Source organism: Anas acuta, chromosome 10 (genome assembly GCF_963932015.1).
Source record: "Anas acuta chromosome 10, bAnaAcu1.1, whole genome shotgun sequence".
NCBI classification, from domain to species: Eukaryota; Metazoa; Chordata; class Aves; order Anseriformes; family Anatidae; genus Anas; species Anas acuta.
In genome coordinates, this window is record NC_088988.1 from 18,623,753 (window position 1) to 18,644,783 (window position 21,031).

The following is a 21,031-nucleotide window of genomic DNA, read 5'->3' on the forward strand; positions in this document are numbered from 1 at the left end:
CTGATAGTTTCAGTGCTCTTCAACGTTTCTCAATCTGCAGACATCTAAGCATTTTCTGACAGAAAATGGGGTCCTATCAAATGAACTGAAGCCTAATAGGAATAGATTCAGTTTTCTCGTTTACCAGTCACGGCATTTTGAAGTAGAGCACTGATCTCTCTTCTGCACTCTCCAGACATATGCTAAATGCTACAAGTTCTATAAGAACAGTAGGAGTAAGAAACACCTGAGTTATTTCTGGTTTGGTCAGCAGCTCACTGGATTACTTCAGCATTTTATTTCTTTCAGCTTATTCCCTATAAGATGCAGAAATAATACTGCACTTGCGACTCACATAGGTATTATAAAACCCAACATTCCAAATGCTCTGATCATCTTAGAGGAAAGGTGCTAATGAGCTGAGAAGCATGATTATCATCTCAGGCATGACCTGTTGCATTTTCGCTGCTCATACTAGCATCTGCTTCACACCCATTACAGGAAGCTTTATCAGTGAAGCTTCCTACCCAGCTGTAGCACCAGTAAGGGAGCAGTGCTGTATTTAGAAGAGCACACTGCACATCAAGTCTGCTTTTTTAAAATGTAGGTTTATTTTTCACAGGCAAAAGACTTTCAATGCGCTATTTGGTACAGCTGCCTAAACAGCATATACAAGTGTGGCAGACAAGAACGCAGATCAGGTGAAAGCTACTTCCAATTCTTTTCCAGTATTTCTACATGTCACAATTTGGAACAGTTCTTGCATTTTTTACCTGTGAAGCTCCAAATAGAGTACCTATTAGATCAAAATCACTTTTAAAAAAATGAACTTGTTTACTGCAGCATGCTTTTTATGTTTAATATAACAAAATTAAAAGGAAGTTACTGATTCAACATCTATTTTGCATTTTTTTCTCTACAGATGCAAATTACCTCCGAGGCAGCACCATTCACACCAAAAGAATCATAAAACATGATACATATCCAGTACAAATACAACTGGCATACGATTATGATGATTGTATCACCTTCTCTACGATCCATTACATACCAATCACATGCATATCAAACAGCCACATCACTTACAGAAAAAGAGTAGTCCTCCAGTGCAAGTTTCTGCAATTCCAGACCTACATTACATTCTGTATTCTGGAAGAAAAAAAAAAAAAAAGAGCACATTCTTTAACAGATTATCAGCATACCTATAAATAAATAAATAAATAAATAAAAACGAAAACAAAACAAGCAGTTGCTAAAAATGCAGAGGAACGAGGAGATAACCTCAAGCAGTCAAAATCCAAAGGCTTCAATACAGAAGTCAAACTGTCAAAGATCTTGGGGCCAATATTAAATTAAATAGAAACCAGAACTTCTCTTACTTCCATTTAATTATTCACTGAAACAGAACATCATGTAAATCAAGCAAGATGGATTCAGTTTGAATTGTGGTGATCTTCAAATCTTGGTATACTCATTACTGTACTATCCACACGCACAGCCATACACTCCCATTGCAAAGGTAAGGAACGTTACCACCACGTTCAAGAAGTTCCAAGCTTGCACTTCAAGAAGCCCTCCCTAAATGCAGCTAACACATTTAGCACAGCCAATGCAGCATTCTCCAAGATTATCAATGCTACCTGTTCTGAGTAAAGATCAGCAACTCAGGATTGGCTCTAGTTAAACAGTAGCTGCTTATTGCAACATTGAGAAATCATACTTCTGTTTTGTTTGTTTGTGTTTTTTAAAAGAACTTCTTCCTAACTACTCCTCATGCAAAGCCTGCATTTCCCCTAGGCACAGTATGCTTTAGCACTTCATTAGATGGACAACATTGAGCTTATTTAAAAATAGGCAAGCAGTGTCACAGCTCATTTGCTCTGATGCAATTGTCAGAAGGTAGTTACAGCCCGCATGCCCAACCACAGGGAACATTTGGCATAAAACGACACAGCAGGAACAGTGTTTTTTAATATAACAAAACACATTGGTTTGGCAGAAGGAGGCTTTCATGCTGCAGGCAAATGGGAACCTATGCCCCTCTCGTTTCTTGCAATGAATTTCTGCTGAAGTTCAGGAGATGTGGCACTTAGCCAGTTTTAGGAGTTTTAATGAAGTCACAGTCACCCAAGTTCAGTTTCTTTTTGAGTAGTAAAAACATCCTGCATGAAGTGGTACTAACGTAAATGAACCCAAGCAGTGTTAAGAATTATCCTCGGTTACTTCAAGAGCCTCAACAAATCCCTAAGGGAGTAATAACCACAGAGACCCACAAAACAGCAGCTCAGTGGCATGGCAAACGTTTAAATTTGAAGTGTCATTATTTGGAATCAAATCTGTAACAGCGTATATACCTATTTCCTACCTGCGTTTTGTGCCATTCTTCCTTGCTTTCATTATACTACTAATGCAGAACTGACACCATCACATAACAGTACCGTGTATCTGAAGCGTCTGTGAACTGTTTAGCCAGCTCTGCAGATACCTGGCTAAGTGGATAAGAATGAATGACAGGAGAGGAAAGAAGAAAAAACAACAGAATACTAGGGGAAGTTGCAAGGATTTTGAAGACATTTAGCAAGTCTCCAGGGAGTAAGAAGATACAGATCCAAGGATACACAATGCATAAATAAATAAATATCCACACCATGGTCTACTTCACATCAGTACTCTAATAAAGAAGGGCAACACTACAATAGCTTAATAAATATTCCCTTTACACAGCAGCTTTTCAGATTATTAAAAAATCACCCTTTCAATTCAATGAACCTTCCATAATTTCATTGGGTTTTCCCACACAGCAGTACTAGGAGACTACTCAGCAGTTATGCATCTGACAAGATCAATGTAAAACTTGAAAACTTGGAGCATTTAATTGAAAAAAGCAGTGTGAATGTTTCTCTGCCCTACTATACATACACACAACAGATGTATTTCCTCTATTTCCTAATATGATTTAAAATCTATTGCAGATTCACTTTAAAATATGTATCTTATGTCCTTAATGCCTTCTGTACTATGTCATGGTACAGAAATATTGCCTAGTAAACTGTAACATCAAATTCCTTAGTAAAGTTGGTTTTCAATATCATGTTTTTTTTTTAGTACTGCCTCAGGCATTTTTTCCCCAGATTGATCAATGTGTAGGTCAGTTCCTTCATTCTGCAGTGAGCATGAAATGTCTGCCCAATGAGAAAAACATGAAGAATTACAAGAGCTTAGTAAACAGTATGAAAATACAGCTGCAGGTAAGATTTTAGACAGCAACACCAATGATAATCCTCTAAAAGTAAGTTAAAAAGAAAAAAAAAAAGATTTAAAGATATTGTGAATGTAGCTTCAGAGCAGAGAAAATACAAAGAAAAAGGAATGAAACCTGACAAAATGCAAAAAGATAGGGAACCCCTGAGGTCATGCATTGTAACAGAGCCCCAGGAACTCTTAGCATCACAGGAGGAAATGAGAGTGAACAGTGATGACAGCCATCAATCTGTAACACATTTAGTTGCCACGTTTATTCAGGCATAATGACCTGTGGTCATTTTTAAATCAGTAGTTTGAAGATCTGAGGAATAGTGAGAAATAGCTATCCGATCCAAAGCCAGAGAAGGGGAAACATTAGCAAGCTTCTCAAAATTAGAGGAAAGCATGTTAGTCAAGATCCTAAAATTCTGAAACACAAGTTCTCCTTAATACTGTTTTTTTTTTTTTTTTTTTTTTTACAACTTCAAGGCACAGATTCAAAAACCTCTCTGGGAAACACGATCCAGACTCTCCCACTCTCCAACCTTCCCCAAAACTTGCAACTCAGCAACCGTAACAGTGAACAGCCTCACAAGAACATCAGACACTTCTCTCAGCACCAATGCATCCCATTCGGACCTATAGGTCAAGATTTCTCAAGAGTTACTCAAATATACGCTTTTCATTTGTCTGGAAAAAAGTAGCCCTGGGTGATACAGTGACCCTACAGAGCAAAGAATTAGATCAAAAGTTAGCTTCTCTTGCTAAAATATAAAGCCCTATTTGGCAGCGGGAAACAGTGCTCTATCATCTTCAATGCTAATGTTGAGGGAATCAAGATGATTTCTCTTATGAGATAGCACCTCATCAACAAGCTGTCTAAACACAGGAAACACTATTTCAGCAAGGCATAAACTTACACGTTTTATGCCTGGTAAGATTAAGACTAAATACAGAAAGCATCTGTAAAGTGTTTTTAAGTTCATATTTCTAAAAAAAATGTTGATTTTTAAGACCAAGTTTGTTGTAACACTTCTACAAGTCACTAAACAGCGAAAGCTCTAACAAAAGCCAGGCTAAACCTCTAGATATTATCAATCTCTGATACAGTACAGTCTCCAATAAGGTGGGATAAAACGCTATCAATTAGAGTACAAATAGCTTGCTAATTTGAATAACCTGACTTTACATATGTAAAAAGAAAAGCTCTCTGCGCACAGAAGAGAAGGCTGAGGAGGGACCTCATTGCAGCCTGCAGCTTCCTCAGGAGAGGAGCAAAGGGGCAGATGCTGAGCTCTGCTCTCTGGGGACAGCAACAGGACCTGAGGGAATGGCATGGAGCTGGGACAGGGGAGGGTCAGGCTGGGGGTTAGGGAAAGGGTCTGCTCTGAAAGGGTGGTAGGGCACTGGGACAGGCTCCCTGGGGCAGTGGCCAGAGCCTGCCAGAATTCCAGAAACATTTGGACAGTGCTGTCCAACAGAGGGTTTGATTTTTAGACAGTTTTCTGTAGATCCAGGAGTTGGAGCCAATGCTCCCGTGGATCCCTTCCAACTCGGGATATTCTATGATTCTATAAAGATTACCCAGAAAGGAAATTTTTTGTAGTGGCATAAAGCAGTAGGACATGTAGTGCATAGGCCTGAATTTTAATTGGAAAATAGTCTTCATCTTCTTCCAGAACAAAGTTTAAGTTCAGGAAGAAACCAGGACAGAGGCTACTGATCTTAGAATTAGCATGTAACCAGTAAGACAACTAGACAGGCTTGGGTGCCTCCAGGTGTCACACCTTCAATGCATGTAATTTTACTACCTACATGTATAAACTACATTGGTATTCTTCAGTAATTCTGGCAGTAGGCAAGTAGCTTCTCCTCGCAACCACAGACTTTTGTTTTGCTGATTTACATGCCATCGAAACTACTATTAGTATATCTAGTAATATCTATATCAGAATCTAAAATTGCATCCACATATTACCTCCGTAAATATATTTTTCTAAATGTAATTTGAAGTATACAAACAGCAAGAAGTCCGAATCCCTACTGAACAGCCAACACTTCGTATATGCTGCAATAGAAAACTAAGTCATCCAAACATGGTTTGTCTTACAGCTATAGCTTGAAGTAGTACCTTTAAATTACAGCTGACATGCAAGCAAAAGACTTGCAAATTTAACCATACAAACTACCTCCAGCTCTCCCAAGTCCCAGAACATCAGCACTAACAGTGATGCTATCATCAGTGCTATCAAGGCTCAACAGATCAACAGTGAATGGTAGATCTATCAGCAAAGGTGGAAAGAGCTATTAAAACCTAAAAGAGCAAGATGTCCCAGTGAGGTAAATTGTATGCAGAGATTGAAAATAAAATAGAATTTTAGAACCAATCTTTTCACACATATTTGACCCATACTTTTAATTGCTTCCCTGAAAAAAAAATAAATCAGAAAAATAAAGGATAAGAATAACATACAGTCCAGAATATGGATTTTATTTTTTGTTAAGAACTGCATCTGACAGCAGTCACTGACATGAGACAACCCCCACCCACAGTATCAAATACTGTAAAACCTTGAAGATGTAGCCCTTTTAAGAATGTTAATACTCTAAATAGAAAAAAAAAATAAAAACCACAGGCATATGCAAGAGAAAAAGAATATAATACAAGCTAAAGGACTATGGAAGTCTTTAATAAATTCTGCAATTTACTGCTTACTTCATATGTTGATGTGTCCCGTCCCTTCCCTCCCCCCCTCCCGTGAAGCTTTTATGACAGAAGGATAGGGAAATGGAAAGAAAACAGAAGATAAATACACACCATTTCAAGGAAGGGCAAACACCCAAAAAAAGGACAGAAGATTTTTGACCATGAATCAAGAATTACCTTACTCAACAACCACTTGAGATTTTGTTTTGATTTTTTCCACTTTTCCCCCTCCAAAAGTATTCTGAAATATCTGCACAGCCTGAAGCATGGACTGAAAAGTGGCAACCGACCTCAAACCACTGTAACAGGTTTGTGCATACAGGAAGCAGCAGGACAGGCTGCAAAGACAGCGAGGCACTCCAGTGGGTGACTACAGACATTCGCGTACAAAGAGGGGAAAAAAGATTGTACTAATAAAACAAAACTGGGGGCCACAAAAGTAACAGCTGACACCTGTTTGGGCTTTGCAAAGTGTTCAATTTTGGTGCCCACCCCAGAAGTATTTAAGATAGTTAACTTCTATTCATTTTAAGGATTCTTCACTTCCTTTTCTCCTTGCATTTCTTGTCTTCAGCATGGTCATTGTGACAGTATATAAAATGTCCTCAGGAGACTTTTGCAGTGGGAAAGGCCAAGCAATTACACCTGAAATGGAAGGGATCTCGCTGTATCACAGCAAGGCAAAGTAGCAAACAAGCAAAACAGCGCTCAAGTGCTGAAGTTAAACTGAATAAATTGCTGGGTTTTACCACATTAATGTGCATGTTACCTCATCTTTAGAGTCACTAAAATTTCTCAATAATTTTCTAGGTCCTGACCTATAAGAAAAGAGATGCATGAAAAAAAAAAAATTAAGCTGTATGGGACATTGAAGAAATCAAGTCCTAGTAACTGATGAGAAAAAAGAATCTCTCAACACCAAAAACTACAGTAAAATTACAATAAAATAATTCAAAAAGTAATGACTCTTACAGATGGCATGAAAACAATTTTGACATATAATCCAACATAGCATAAACTAAACAAGATCTGTGGGATTTGGAAATGTTACTTCCATATGTCTGCTGTTACACTGAACCACCAGAGATTATTATCAAGTTTGTCAAACGACTTGTAACAATTATCTAAACAAGTAGGTTAAAATATTTTTTCAGAAAGATGAAGAACCTATCAAAAAAATCAAAATTGAATGAGTCTAACATTTGTTAAGCTACAAAGAATACTTCATTGACATTTTTATAAATCAATGCAGTTCAAAGATCATACTAAAGCTGATAAGAGAAGCAGTAACATCGAACAGGTGTTGTAGGGCACTATTACATAAATAACCTCAGAGGAGCAAACCATGTTCAAATTAGCGCAATAAAGCATTCATGCCTCATATGCTGATAACCTGTGGTCCCCTGCTTCTATATAAGAGCTTTTTGTATATGAACACATTACTTTTCCTCAGCAGGGATTCCTATCAGAATCTATTTGGTAACAAGAAGCACTCAACATTACATTTCCTTGACCAGTACATATATATGAAAATGGCAGTGGCCACAAAATTGGAGATAATTTCCCATTTCTTATAAATCCTAATAGAAGAAGAAACCCGAGCAGATTCTTTGGAAAACATTGGCATCAGAAAAGATTGCAGGCAACTACTTTTCTCTAAAAGATATTAAGTAGGTGATGGAACTATAAAGTCTGTTATGAGAGCAGCAGATGGAAAACTGCTATATTTTCTAAACAACATTTTAGATTATGTGCTAAATTGAAACAGCAGGTCAGCAACAAGATTTAAAACAAAACCCAGTCAAGTGATCAAACTTGAATCTAAATTAAAAAACTTCAATAGTTTTGAAACCAGGTTCCTTCTACATGGGAGGTTCAGCACAAAAACAAAAGTTTGTTTGTTTGTTTTTTAATAAATAAATAAAATCTTTTAATCCTCCTTTGAATTTTTCTCTGAATTCTCCACTGTACCATGGAGCACACATACATATAGACGACTACCAAAGAACACACAGAGAATATGCATATAGATGAAAGGTATTCTTTTTCAATTTAGACCTTTACCATAAAAAAGACTGAATACATTGTTTTAGAAGTGATACAAATAGAACTGAAACTAGTTTAAAAAGCCCTGTAAGATTTCAAACCAAATACACTATCAAACTTAAGATCTGCCACAGGATGAGGCCAATGAAAAGCTTTTTGTTGTTGGGTTGGTTTTTTGTTTGTTTTTAAGAGATATAAGAGATTACAGAAATGTCGTTACATCAATATCAGAGAGATAATCAGTGACAGTAACGTTCAGTAACTGGTAGACATGCCACTGTACGTAGGTGAATACTCAGAAGGAAGACAAATTCCTAAATGGGCTAACACAGCTTTTCTTATGTCATACAATTCTGGCACTGCACCATTGTAGGGAGATTTAAGTGGCCATAGATTGGGACTACTTATACAGCAAGACTGATTTGGAAGAAAGTAGAATGCTCTTGATTGATTGCCCTTATTGATCTCCCAAATTAATCCAATCAATGAAGAGCTGACCACAAGCATAATAAACAAATAATTCAAAATCATCACTAAAAACGCTCTAAATAGATCAGTCCATAGTGCCCACATTCACTCTAACTGAACAGCTTAATGTAAACAAGCACCAAGACTACATAATTTTCAGTTCTTATTTTGACTGGAAATATTCTTTCAGAATTAGTACACTGACAAAACACATGTTTAAAGACAAACTTAAGTTTACAGACAAATTTTGAACACTATCTTTGTCCCACAAACTTGAAAGTGTTCATTGATTATTCCTATTCCTTTGAAAATATTTGATTTACTTTACATTCTAGCTATTCTTATTGTCTGAAGACACCCATATTTCCATCAGAAAATCTATTTTTAATACATGTCTTGGTTACCTGGTGGAAAGCCTTGCCAATTTATCTATGGTAACTTTTTCTGCTTTTTAATCCCCTCCTCCCCCCACCCCCTCTTTTTTTTAAACCAGATTTGATGCATGTATTAAAAAGCAACACTACTAAACTTTTTATATGCAGTCTCATCCAGACATGTTAAATAGCAGATGCATGAACCCTGTATGGGATGTTCCAGAAATTAATTGTCTTGACTTCAGATTCAATTCACAGAATTGAAGTGGAATCACAGAACTCATTTATTTCAACACATATGTTGTGATTTTGCTTCTTTAACTACAGATTTAAAGTAACAGGAGTAGCATGATATGGTCTAAAATATACAGTGACTGTCAAGTGTCATCTTGGTGACTCACTACAGCATTCTCAGACATTGTAATTTGGCTGTATTTATACAGAGCAACTAAAAATTCATCTGTCTCAACTTAACAGCTGGAAAATACATGGAAGCCATGAGTAACTAATTGCGGAATGCAATTCCTCTGCCTTGAGAAACACAGTCGTTAATTCAGATAACCAGAATATGCATTCTGGAGAACAGTCCAATCACTTTGGGAAAAAGGTATGAGTTGCATACATCATTCACCACTGGCTATATCCCCAGACAGCAAGCATATTTCACACCTCCATTTCCTTTCACCAGAGAGATCTCATCCACATTTCAAAGGCTGTTCCCACAGCCAAGTGAGGTTTTATGATGCTTTCAGGCCTTACATGCAATATAAAAGAAAATACTCCCATTACACTATTTAGGCACTTCATTTGGCTAGCCAGTTTCCCTAGAATCCTGCAGTATTCATGGAATCAGAGGATCCTCCAGAGAGGAAGGCTGAACCAAGTTCTTAGTCACCATTCAAAAGATCTCTTCTATCTTGTATGCTGGTTATAAAGCAAGCCTCTGAAAACCACTTGGCTAACTTAACAGCAGGGAGCTACCTGGCAGAAGTATTTTCCAAAACATCAACCGAAGATTTTCTGCACAAAGACCAACTACCAACTGATGGGGCAAGAATATAGACAAGGGTGGTATATGAAGATATGCTCAGACACTGTGCAAAACATGGCAGGAATACAGGACAACAGAAGAACTTCTATACTCACACAATGATAAATTTGCTTAACTATTACAAATATTACCATTGCTCAAATAAGTAAACCAGACATTTCTGATAACATGTAATTAACTAAAACATAAGATATAAATTATGTTTTTACCTGTAACTTAAATTCTTTACTACAACTTTTAATCTCACATGGTAAGAACGGAGGTAGTAGAGCAGTGATTGGTTCATTTAGTTCTCCTGTAAGATGTTGTCGACATTCAGAAGTCTTGCCACTGGACAAGGAACAGAACACACATGGGATATCTTGTGATTAGCAATGTAACAGAGCAGATGTGTACTAAATTACAAAGACCATTATGCACTGGAAGCTGATCACTAGCCTGTGAGCCTGAAGTGACTCATCTGTTGAATTATGAACAGTGCTCTGATCAGGAAGCATTGGTAATTTGTTGAATTAACTTTTATTGAGAAACTGTCAGGACTGCTATTTAAAACTGTAACTTCTGATTGCTTCTCAACTATTATTTCCTCTCCCGTCCCATCTCCTCTCAAGAGCAATGACTAATACACAAGGGTCACAGAATGTAACAAGCAACAATTAGATGATGGGAGGGGGAAAAAAAAAAAAAAAGACAAACCCGGGAAAATAGAAATCATTCTCCTTGGCCTAATCTTACATTTCCTTTGACATCAAGCCTTCAATTAATGTTTCAGACTCATATCTCCTCTGTTTCTCTCTGGGCTCCTTGTGACATGAGTGACAGCTTATTTCATTTGGTAAGCCATCATCTTTAAGTGTTTTACTTGACAAGACTGAGCTGCCCTGTCTCCTCTGGTAAATCCCCCGGGGCCAATAAATAAGTGATCATTGTTGGTGAAAATGGGCATATGAAAATAGTAGGACCACAGTTGTAGTCTTTTCTCACTAACAGCTCTTCAGCACAGTGCCAAGCACCCTTCCTGAACAGAACATTATCTAGCATGCAATACAAGAAATTGTCTCCAGACACGCTTAGACTACTGGTTGAAACAACATGAAATAGCTCTTGCAACTGGATACAAATGTATCCTAAACATCTCATCCAACATTAGTGATGAAAAACCAGTAACAGAAAAGGAGACGAGAACGCAGGAATATCTAAGAAGTTTAAAAAAAAAAAAAAAGAATTAGACTGTCACCAAGAATTACCCCACCTGCATTTAACTAGTTTCTTGGAAATTTCTAATTCTGTAATGAAACGTGAAAAAATGCAGCCCACTTCTTCTCATGACATACTGAAGCAGATAAAAATAATTTAGATCCCTCCAGTAAGTAGCTGAATGAGCTCAAATGCTCATTATGGCTTTATAAACCAAAAGCATCAAAAACATTATGTGCAGATGCTTTTTTACCTTTATTTTTGTAGAACCCAAACTGCTACTTACCTATTTGAACAAAAACTCTAGTGCAGTTAAATTCCATGAAATATAAAATCCAGCTCAAAAACAAATATACCAATATCAGGGAATACACTGATAGCAAATATATATTCCATTAAACAAAAACAAACAAACAACAACAAAAAACAACACTATAGTCACTATAACCTTGTTGATTCCTTCCATATCTCTTCCTTTATACCATCATTCAGGCCCTAAGGATTATACAGACAGTGACAGAACACCCAAGCATCACAGACAGCAATAATAATAAAAAAGATAAAGAAGTTACTTTGTCTAAAGAGAGTAATCAATTTTGAAGCTCATTCAAATTTGTCTTTATAAATTCAACATACTTTTTTTTTTTTTTACTTACAAGGGTTTCAAAAATGACCTAATATAGAGAGAGTGTATTACTCTTCAGTGAGATAAGCGTTACATGATAAATTGCTCCAGTGCTGACACAAGACATAAACATGCAGCATCCATCAATCCATAAATCTGAAAAGAGCTAATGTAAGAGTTGTAACTAAGAGCTTCAGAAAGTCATTTCTTCTTCAACAGTTAATATTGCACTACATTATTTGAACATAAAAATGCCTGTCTCTGCAGATACATAACACATTGCATAACCTAGTTCTACCTGTAGGACACTGAATGACAATTTTCATTTAAATGAACAGGAATGCTAACAAAGGTCAGTCACCCATAACTCTGTGATAAAAAAAATAGAGGGTATTTGTGAAGAGACAATCAAAGTCACCAGTACCAATAATACCAAAGAATCTTTACCTTTTCTTAAATTACCAAATCTGTTAAATATTAAGAACAAAATTTCATATTAATATTCAGTTATGTAATACTGTTATCAAATTAATACCTATGGAAAAATCATCTTTAACTTGTTCTGAAAATTCTAGGTTGGTATTAACTCTATTTACACTCAAAACAGTTAATTATTTTCCTTCCTCACCCCCAACTCCTTCTATAAGTACTTGAACAAGGTCCTCTACTGTAACCGAAAAGTAAGTAGAGATTGGAGGAGAAACAAACTGATCCTACCTTCCCTTTGTTCTAGTTCTGTTACGTTGTTTGTCCCTAAAAGGTAAGGCCTTTAAGGTATAAATATTATTATACATCTTAAAGCAGTCTTAAAAAGCCTCACAATCCCATGTGCTGGTATTAACAGACAATTTTACCTACCTTGGCATCTACTGGGCATAAGCTATCTGGAATGTACTACAAAATTTGTCAATGCAAATGATTGATGTAAGAACTAGGGTAGAAGCTCTACATGTAGAAGGACCTGTTAACTATCTCTAAGGGTAGAAGATGAGCAAACTGCAGACTAATCAGCCTAACCTCAGTCCCTAGAAGGGGTACAGAGCAAATCCTCTTAGAAGCAATTTCTAAATACATGAAAATGAACACAGTCGGGGCAGTTAGCCTGGATTTACCAAGAGTCTGAACAAATCCATAGCTTAGCACAGTGAGGTGATAGGTGCTGTGAACAAGGAAGGTAAGGGCAGTGAAAGCCATTTATCTTAACTTTAGATACTCCTTCTACACAGTTTCCTTATCACCAAATTGGTGACATAACGGGTGTATGGACAATAAGATATGGGGAAAACTGGCTAGACTGCCAGGCTGAATGTGCCAGGCATAAAGTCCAGCTGGCAGCCAGTAGCAAATGGCTTCTCTCAGGGATCTGTTAATGCCTTCATTAACATCCTGGATGACTGTACAAAGTGCACTCTCTGCACATGTTCATGACCACCAGGTAGGGGGAGAAGTCAATATACTAGAGAGCAGGGCTGCTACTGAGAAGAACCTGGACAGGCTGGAGAAATGACAACAAGAACCTCATGAAGTACAGCAAAACCAAATATAATCTTTTACGCAGAATGGAATAACTCCGTGCAATATCATAGCTGGAGACTGACTGGGAAGCAGCTCTGAAGAAAAGAAGGCAGGGGTCCTGCTGGACACCCAGTTGAACAACAGCAAGCAACACACCCTCGCAGCAAAGAAATCCAATTTCATCCTGAACTGTATTAGTGAGAGTGTAGCCAGTGTGTCCAGGGAAGGTTTTTCTTCTTGAGGGAGAGCAGCCAATGGGAACCCAGGCTTTGAACTCTAACAAGGACTCCTAGATCTCTAACTTCAAACTGGGGTAATTCTCAAACAAATCCTAGGCCTTATAGAATAAAATTTCATTTCTACAACTCTTCTACCCCGTGTCTCTATAGCCTCCTAAATTTTTTTTCTCCCCAGTTTCAAAGCCTACCAAATTTAGCGTGAAATGGTGAAGTCCAATAATCCTCAGCATTAGGAAGATCCCAAGTCTGCATCTAATGTCTGACCTGATATGAGCTGCAAATATATAAAACACAATGAAGGAATTTTATAGCAACAAAGAGTGTTAATACAGCAGAAAGTAAGGGATTGTTGCCAGAGAAACAGTGATAAGCAAGGACGGCATTGCTATAGCAACCGGGTGACATCAACAGATTTTTCCTATTCAGTGCACTGGGTGATAATGCACTGACAAAACAGCAGCTTCTCTATCTGCCTGCTCCCCGGAGGTGGGCAGAACCCCAAATTTCATTGTTTCACACTTAGAGCATGTAACCTAATTAGGAGGTTTACAGGTTTCTTGACATCACTGTGTTAGATCCTCTAATGTCCATTTCCTGTGTGGGAGTCCAAAGAGAGGCACATGCACTCCAAAATAAAAGAACAGCTCTCACTGTCCCTTCAGAACAAAGCACTCTAAAGAGAATGAGAAGAGTCAAGGAAAAGATGGAAATACGGTCCATCACACAGCAGTGTGCCTCTCAGGGATCATCAGGCCACAGCTGATCAGGCAGCTGCACAGTGAAGTTTAAAACAGGATAAAATAGATTAGGTTTCAACTCCTGCCAAATTATCACTTACTTTTAAGTTTCTAAATTTTCCAAGGATAATGGTACCTTTCTGGACTACCTTATCACATTGTGCAGAATGCTTTGAAAACAGTTAAACTTTTTGGTGGTGTTGGTAGTTTTGTTTTTGTTTTCTAAGACCTTGAATAGTATTAGGTGCTTGATGAACTCGATAGAAATGAGGAAGTACATGGAAAACAACAGATGATAATATAAATAGAAAATAAAAGCTACCTAAGGCTTGGAGGAATAAGAAAAATATTTCAGCGTTTACAAAAACCTCTAATATTTGCATCTCAAATAATACATACAAACCCAGCTAGGGAAATTACACTAGTCTTGCCTGTATCAAAGGAATGAAGAAATTGCCCCTTGAAATTTGTTGCCAACAAACCCACAATGCAACCTGACATTTGTCCTACAAGAAGAAAGGCTGAATCTTTATTTAAAAGCCCAAACCTTCCATCTACTTGACCCTAGAATATCCCTGCTATTTAAGTACACAACAATAAGAAACACATTGATAAGCTGAAAGATTTGTTAAACGAAATGTTTAACTGAGTGGTTACAAGACTGTCTTCTGTGACTATGCCACAGCAAAATGTCTATCCAAGCTACTTTTAAAATGGGTTGCTTAGACACCAGTAGCAAAGCAGCTGCAGGACCAGTGCAATCTACGAACTGTTTCAAGATGCTGAACAAATATTCAAATAGCTCACAGTTAGTTTCTGGCTGAAATAATTAAGATGAGATAGACAAGTAAAATACACACACCCCAAAGCTGGCTAACCTGGGAAGAACTACATTACATCATGGTCACAGTGATGTATCTACCATAGCTAAGAGAGAGTCAAAGCTTAAAGAATTTATATTTTAACAGGATAACCAAAAGATAAAGTCCCATACAAGCCCAGCAATGATCTTGGTAAGCGAGGAACAAGATTAAGGCTTCCCTATTATTTAGATTGTAATAATACTTGGCACTATTTAAGCTTCTGAAATTTTTAATATGTTTGATTTATATGAGATTGTGCAAATGCAACTGAATTTACATAATTCCACGGTATTTGCGACAGCCAAGAGGGCAGATACAGGGAGGAAAAGTATCTGACAAGTTTTGATTTCTGATGTTTGATCTCACAGTTCTGCCTTGCGAGGAAGAAATTATCTACAGCCAGAATTGAATTTCATTCTCAACTCAAAGGTTACAGTCCTGGTGGACATGATATGAATACCTAATGATAAGTCCATCTGTTGGGATCTTGCCTTGTGGAAGAAACACTACTTTGGGGCAAAACTCTCCTTGGATCCAACTACCCTGTGACAACAGTATGTTAGCATTTCAAGCTTGTAACAGAGGTGGAATTATCTCCCATATAAAATCACAAACAAGGACAAAAGCACTTTGCAATATTAAAAATATGAACCACCAGCAGTAAGATAGTTTCAGTTTACAGATTAAGTCTGAAAGCATTCAACACTCTTGCACATTTAAGATCAGAAAATAACAAGTGGCTCTTACAAAACATGAAAAGTAGCAGTACCCCTATTTGTGCAGTTTCACTGTTTCAGATAAAATTTGGGAAGACAAAGAAAGAACTTAGCACAGAAATGAAATTCAACACTAGGACTGTACATAAACCAATTATAACTACAAATTGTTTATCAGATGCTCCTCTGTAAGCATCAACAAATTATTGTATGCTCATGTATCTCTGTACAAACCCAACAGAAGTATTGAGCTGCACTCTCTTCAAGTTCTAGTAAGAATGGTTTGTATTGCTCTATACTGCAGTTTCTAAGGGTACAAGTAAGAGGACAGGTCTCTTACATCCTAACTTCAAAGTTACTACTAAGTTACTACTAAGTAACTTTTGAAATTGAAGATTACATCCTACATCTTCACAGGGTACCGGAATTACTTAATCATAAGGGTTTAGTAATCCAAGTAAGAAACTTGTTTTTATATTTGTTCCTGGTACCATGGAGTCATTTCACTGCCAAAGACCTGGGTCCTGCCAGCACACACTAGCAAGAACCAACGTAACCACTGAATTTTAGAGGCCACACTAAAACAGCCACTAGACTAATGAATTGCCTAATCAGCTTGAGGAAAGAAAGGCTTTGCAGAGGGATCTGAAGAGGCTAGATCGATGGGCCAAGTCCACTCAGGGGGTACAGTTTGAGCAAGACCCCATAAACACAGATCACATTGAATACCATTTGTTCTCAAGACAATGCTTTCATATATAACGTTTGCACCATTATGCAAGTTGCTCAGAATAGACAGTAAACTCAAGAAGCACAGTAGAATTTATGGTTTTCTCTATATGCCTATGAAATCACGTAGAGCCTTTCAGTTACATCAACAGGCTTTTGGTCAGGGCCCTACAGAATTTCTCCATTTGTGAAGCAGGTGACACGTTGAGCAATTTAGAAAAGATGAAGCCTAGCATTCACCACCTGCAAACCATCTGTATCTAATTACCACAACACTAATTAGAATCATTATCAAGAGAGATTAAAGCAACAAACCCCTGACTCTTACAGTACACTTCACTCTTTTGGAAATTAAAAGACAGGCCACTTACAATGCAGTTTAAATTAATTTGTTTCAGTTACCTCTCTAGCACCAGACATTTACTGAATGAGTTATGTTTGTCTCTGTGCCACAGCCTCTTGAATTTTTCATTGAAATAATAACCTATACAGGCCATCTGAAAACAAAAGTGACAAAAAAACAAGTACCCAATGAATGATATCATAATTTCAGATACTAATGTGCACCAAAATGAAAATTCTCATTTTCTACAAGGAAAAATATCTTTGTAAGTTGCTAAATGAGATCCATTTCATGCATGATAAAATTCATTCTGTGTACATTTCATTAAAACATTGCCCTTTTTGACAGTTAAAAAGGAGTACAATCAAAAAAGTCGTTTAATTTACAGAGTAAGTACAGATGTAGCATCACTTTTATAATTTCTTCAAGTTCAGATCCATACAAACATGTCCAAATGCAACCTATAAAAGCACACTTACACATTGTGAACAGACCTGCACCTAAAACCTTGTCATTGTTCTGGGATATTTTATCTGCACAGGTGTTGAGTAAACACCCCACTGTTTATATCCTCCAGAACCACAGAATTTAGGTTGGAGAAGACCCTCCTGGGGTCTTCTCCATGGATCTTCTCTTAGGATCATGAAGTCCAACCATCAACCTAACACTACCAAGTCTACCACTAAACCACATCCCTAAGTGCCACATCCACACTTCAAACATCTACAGTTATTATTCAGAAGACAGTACACTATTTTTCTTGCACTTACCACACACATATTGCAATATAGTTCTAATAAAAAGACAATTTTATTTTCTGATAGGAAGCTTATTTCATTTTTATTAACTTCTCTAGAAGTGGCAGTTCAGTTAATCCTTATTCACATTTTTGAGTAAGCAAGCAACCAGAACTTTTAATAAGAAAGTTTACCCAGCTGGAATGAATCAACGGTTCTAATGCACTTACTGAAAAGGTGAAACAAAACAAAAAGCACAAGAGAAAATATCCATTAATGATGCACATATTTACTAGTGCCCTACAGCCCACATTTCTCACCTTTCGCTTTCACCATGAGGAATCCCTCTAGAACACTCTACCCAGTTTTGGAAAAATACTTTTGGCCAAGAGAATGCAATATAGACAATACAAAGAAATGCATGAGTTGGTGAGAAAAGTTTTAAAATTCAGTTACAAGTAGAATTTTAAGGTGTATAAAGGTGAAAATATACAAATTTTAACTCCTGATGGCACTTTCTGATGGTGAGCTGCAGAAAAAAAAAAAAAAATAAAAGTATAGTTTGCTCAAATGGGATAAATCATACACACACACACACACACACAAATAAATAAATAAATAAATCAGCCTCACAAAGGCATCCCAGACTTGAAATCTATGAGGTTAGAGGCTGTTTGAAGAAAAAAAGCTAAAAGAGATTCCTTGAGAAACTTCAGAACAATAGACAATATATAGTAATATTAAGCAATTATTCAGCAGTTGAACAGATGAGAAGAATTCAGTTGGGCCTTTCAAATTTCTAGTGGCTTTTATCTTACTTCTAGTTTTTCAAAAAATTACAAAATATTTATTTGCATTGGACTCTTGCTAAAGTAATTAGTATCTTGAGGATACTTGATTGTTTTTCTGTAAACTTGACCACATGTCAAGCATTTGTAGTAATAAAGATGAAATAAGAGAAAGATTTGTCTCGTGGCTAAAGCAGCAGACAGAGACTTTTTAAGATCCTGATTACTTTTTCCAAGCTTTAACAGTGCTTTATCTGTTTATGCCCAGCCAGCAACACCTGCATTTCCTATTCACCTACCCATGAGAGTTGAAACATGACTGACAGGATGTGCTCCCTTTCTAAACATGATTCCCAGAGGATGATCCTTAACAGACAAACTGGCTCACAGCTTCTCTCTTTAGAACCACTAAAAATCCTGCAATAAGGCTACTTAAATTTGGGCAGGTGCTGTACTGAAATGGTGAGCCTTACGTAGCCTAACTGGTCCTGCTCTATATAGAATATGTTTCTGTCATGGGATCTTTTCTGACTCAGACAGACGACCTCCTTGTGTAACTACAACAGTCACTATAATCACGACTAATCCATTTGACAGTATTGGACTTGGTTTGTAGTAAATGATACTGAAGAGTTTTATAAGCACCATTTCTGCCATTTGACTGCTACTGATACGATACTACTGAAGTATAGTAAAATGCAGCATACAGATGGAGCTGTTACGCACCAAAACCCCAAAGAATAGAATTATGATATTGCTTATACATATAGTTTCCATAAACACATTAGTACCAGACATACACTCTGCATTTTAATGTTTACAAGTCAGAGCTGAGCAAACTTCCCCCATTAACTTTTCAGGTTACTGTTGTAGTTTAACCCTGACAGGCAACTAAGAAACACAGAGCTACTTACTCTCCCCAGGTGGGAAGGGGGAAGAATTGGAAAGGTCAAAGCACAGGAACACACGGGTTGAAATAAAGACAGTTTACTAGATGAATCAAAAGCCACACACACAGGCAAAGCAAAGCAAGGAATTCCCATTCACAGACACATCTTCAGCCTTTTCCAGGCAAGCAGGGCTCATCATGTCTTCTCTCAGCATTAGTGTTCTTCCACTAAAGGGACAATGAGGAGATGAAAGTACCGTTTGATTCTCTCTTTCCCTCGGGGGAAGAGGAGCACACCCTGTGAAGGTCATTTTTCACCTCCTTTCATTTACCACACAATCAAAATGTGAGGCCTAATCTTACTTCTAGGTTTCTGTGACCGTATTCATAAAATAGAACTAAAGAATTTCATAGACTATCATATGAAGCTTTTGCAATTCTTGAATTCCATGCATCAGGGCCATGCACTGTGCTCAGCAGAGCACCAGCCAAAGCTCTGGCTTCATTGCAGTACAACTGAATTGAACTCGATAGGAGAAAATTTGCCTGTTGTCTTTGTCCTGTTCATTTAACTCAGGAAAAACATACAAGCTTCTGTTATGTAACTTGTTCTTAATATAGCTCCATTTCTTTCTAAGTTTACATACTTGTTAATCTATGATGCATTGAAAAGGAAGTTTTTGTCTAGTGAACTTTTCAGTCTTCTTTCTTTCTAAAAATGCATTTTTTAGACTAGATTCCTATAAATTAAATCCATATAAATTAAACTTTCTGTAACAGCAGGACTGAAACTGTCACTGAAGTGACAAGTTATATATGTTGTAGTATGATTCTGGCAGTTTAATCTTTCCTCTGCAATCAGCAGCACTCACAGCAGTAGACAGTAAAAGGAATCTGAAGAGGGTGGGAAGCAGCTATATATCCTTGCAGCAGACAGGTAAGGAATGTGTCAGTATGGACATCAGATCTGTGTGCTTCACACTGCTTTAGGCAGCACAACAAAGCAACGACAATCTTTTACAAGAGATGGCAGGCACTAGGTAATTCTTACTCATTTGGGGTCACTGCACTTAAAACTTTTTAATAGCTCTTCCTTCCAGTTTTGGTATGAAATCTACATCTACAGACCATATTTTTTCCCTTGTGTTTTTAACTTACTTATTTTACAAGCACAAATCTGATACTACTTCACTTCCTACTGTTCTCATGATCTTCCATTTACTTCCTAAGACAGTTTTGATTTCTGCCTAATAAATCATTGTGGTACACATCTAAAAACTCTATTAAATGGCAGATACCAGTGAAATCATTCAAGCAACTCATTAATTCATACACAAAACCCCTTGAGTGTCTGCAAGAGTCCTGGTACATAACCTATACTGAGCGCGGAGATCCTACCTTTCCCAGGTGCTGTTAGCAGAGCACAGTTCATAATAGACGCTCTGCATAGGATGTTATTGTGGATTACCAGGTTGCATTGTTCTTGTTCAGAATGAGAAGGAAAAAAAAGAACAAAAAACCACTAGTGCCAGATTTATGAACCATAGCAAGAAACTAAGAGTAATATCTAGACAACTCACCTGTGAAAAGCAGCATGTTTTAATTGACTAAACTTCTTTTTTAAACACCAGAGCTGTTTATATTGTCATAAAACTTGTCCTTATAAAATCCAATATAACTTCACTTGGATACAAAAGGAGGCATTTTAAACTCGTCTTTCATGCTCATTTTCTCCAGAAAATGGTATTGTTCAAAAATCTTTCCTAATACTTGCAGCCTAACAGT

The 21,031-nt window shown here is 37.2% G+C and overlaps 1 long non-coding RNA gene across 2 annotated transcripts in view; it reads right to left on the minus strand.

Moving 5' to 3' along the window:
• Positions 1-576: 576 nt before the first annotated feature.
• Positions 577-21,031, minus strand: part of LOC137862185 (uncharacterized) — a 29,501-nt gene continuing 9,046 nt past the window's right edge. The window contains exons 3-4 of one of the 2 annotated variants that reach the window (XR_011100078.1): positions 1,066-1,128; positions 577-752 (exon numbers count right to left, since the gene is read on the minus strand). This is a non-coding gene — a long non-coding RNA (uncharacterized lncRNA). Of the gene's footprint in view, positions 753-1,065; positions 1,129-10,077; positions 10,199-21,031 lie in introns of those variants that run through there. The other variant, XR_011100079.1, reaches the window with a different exon arrangement.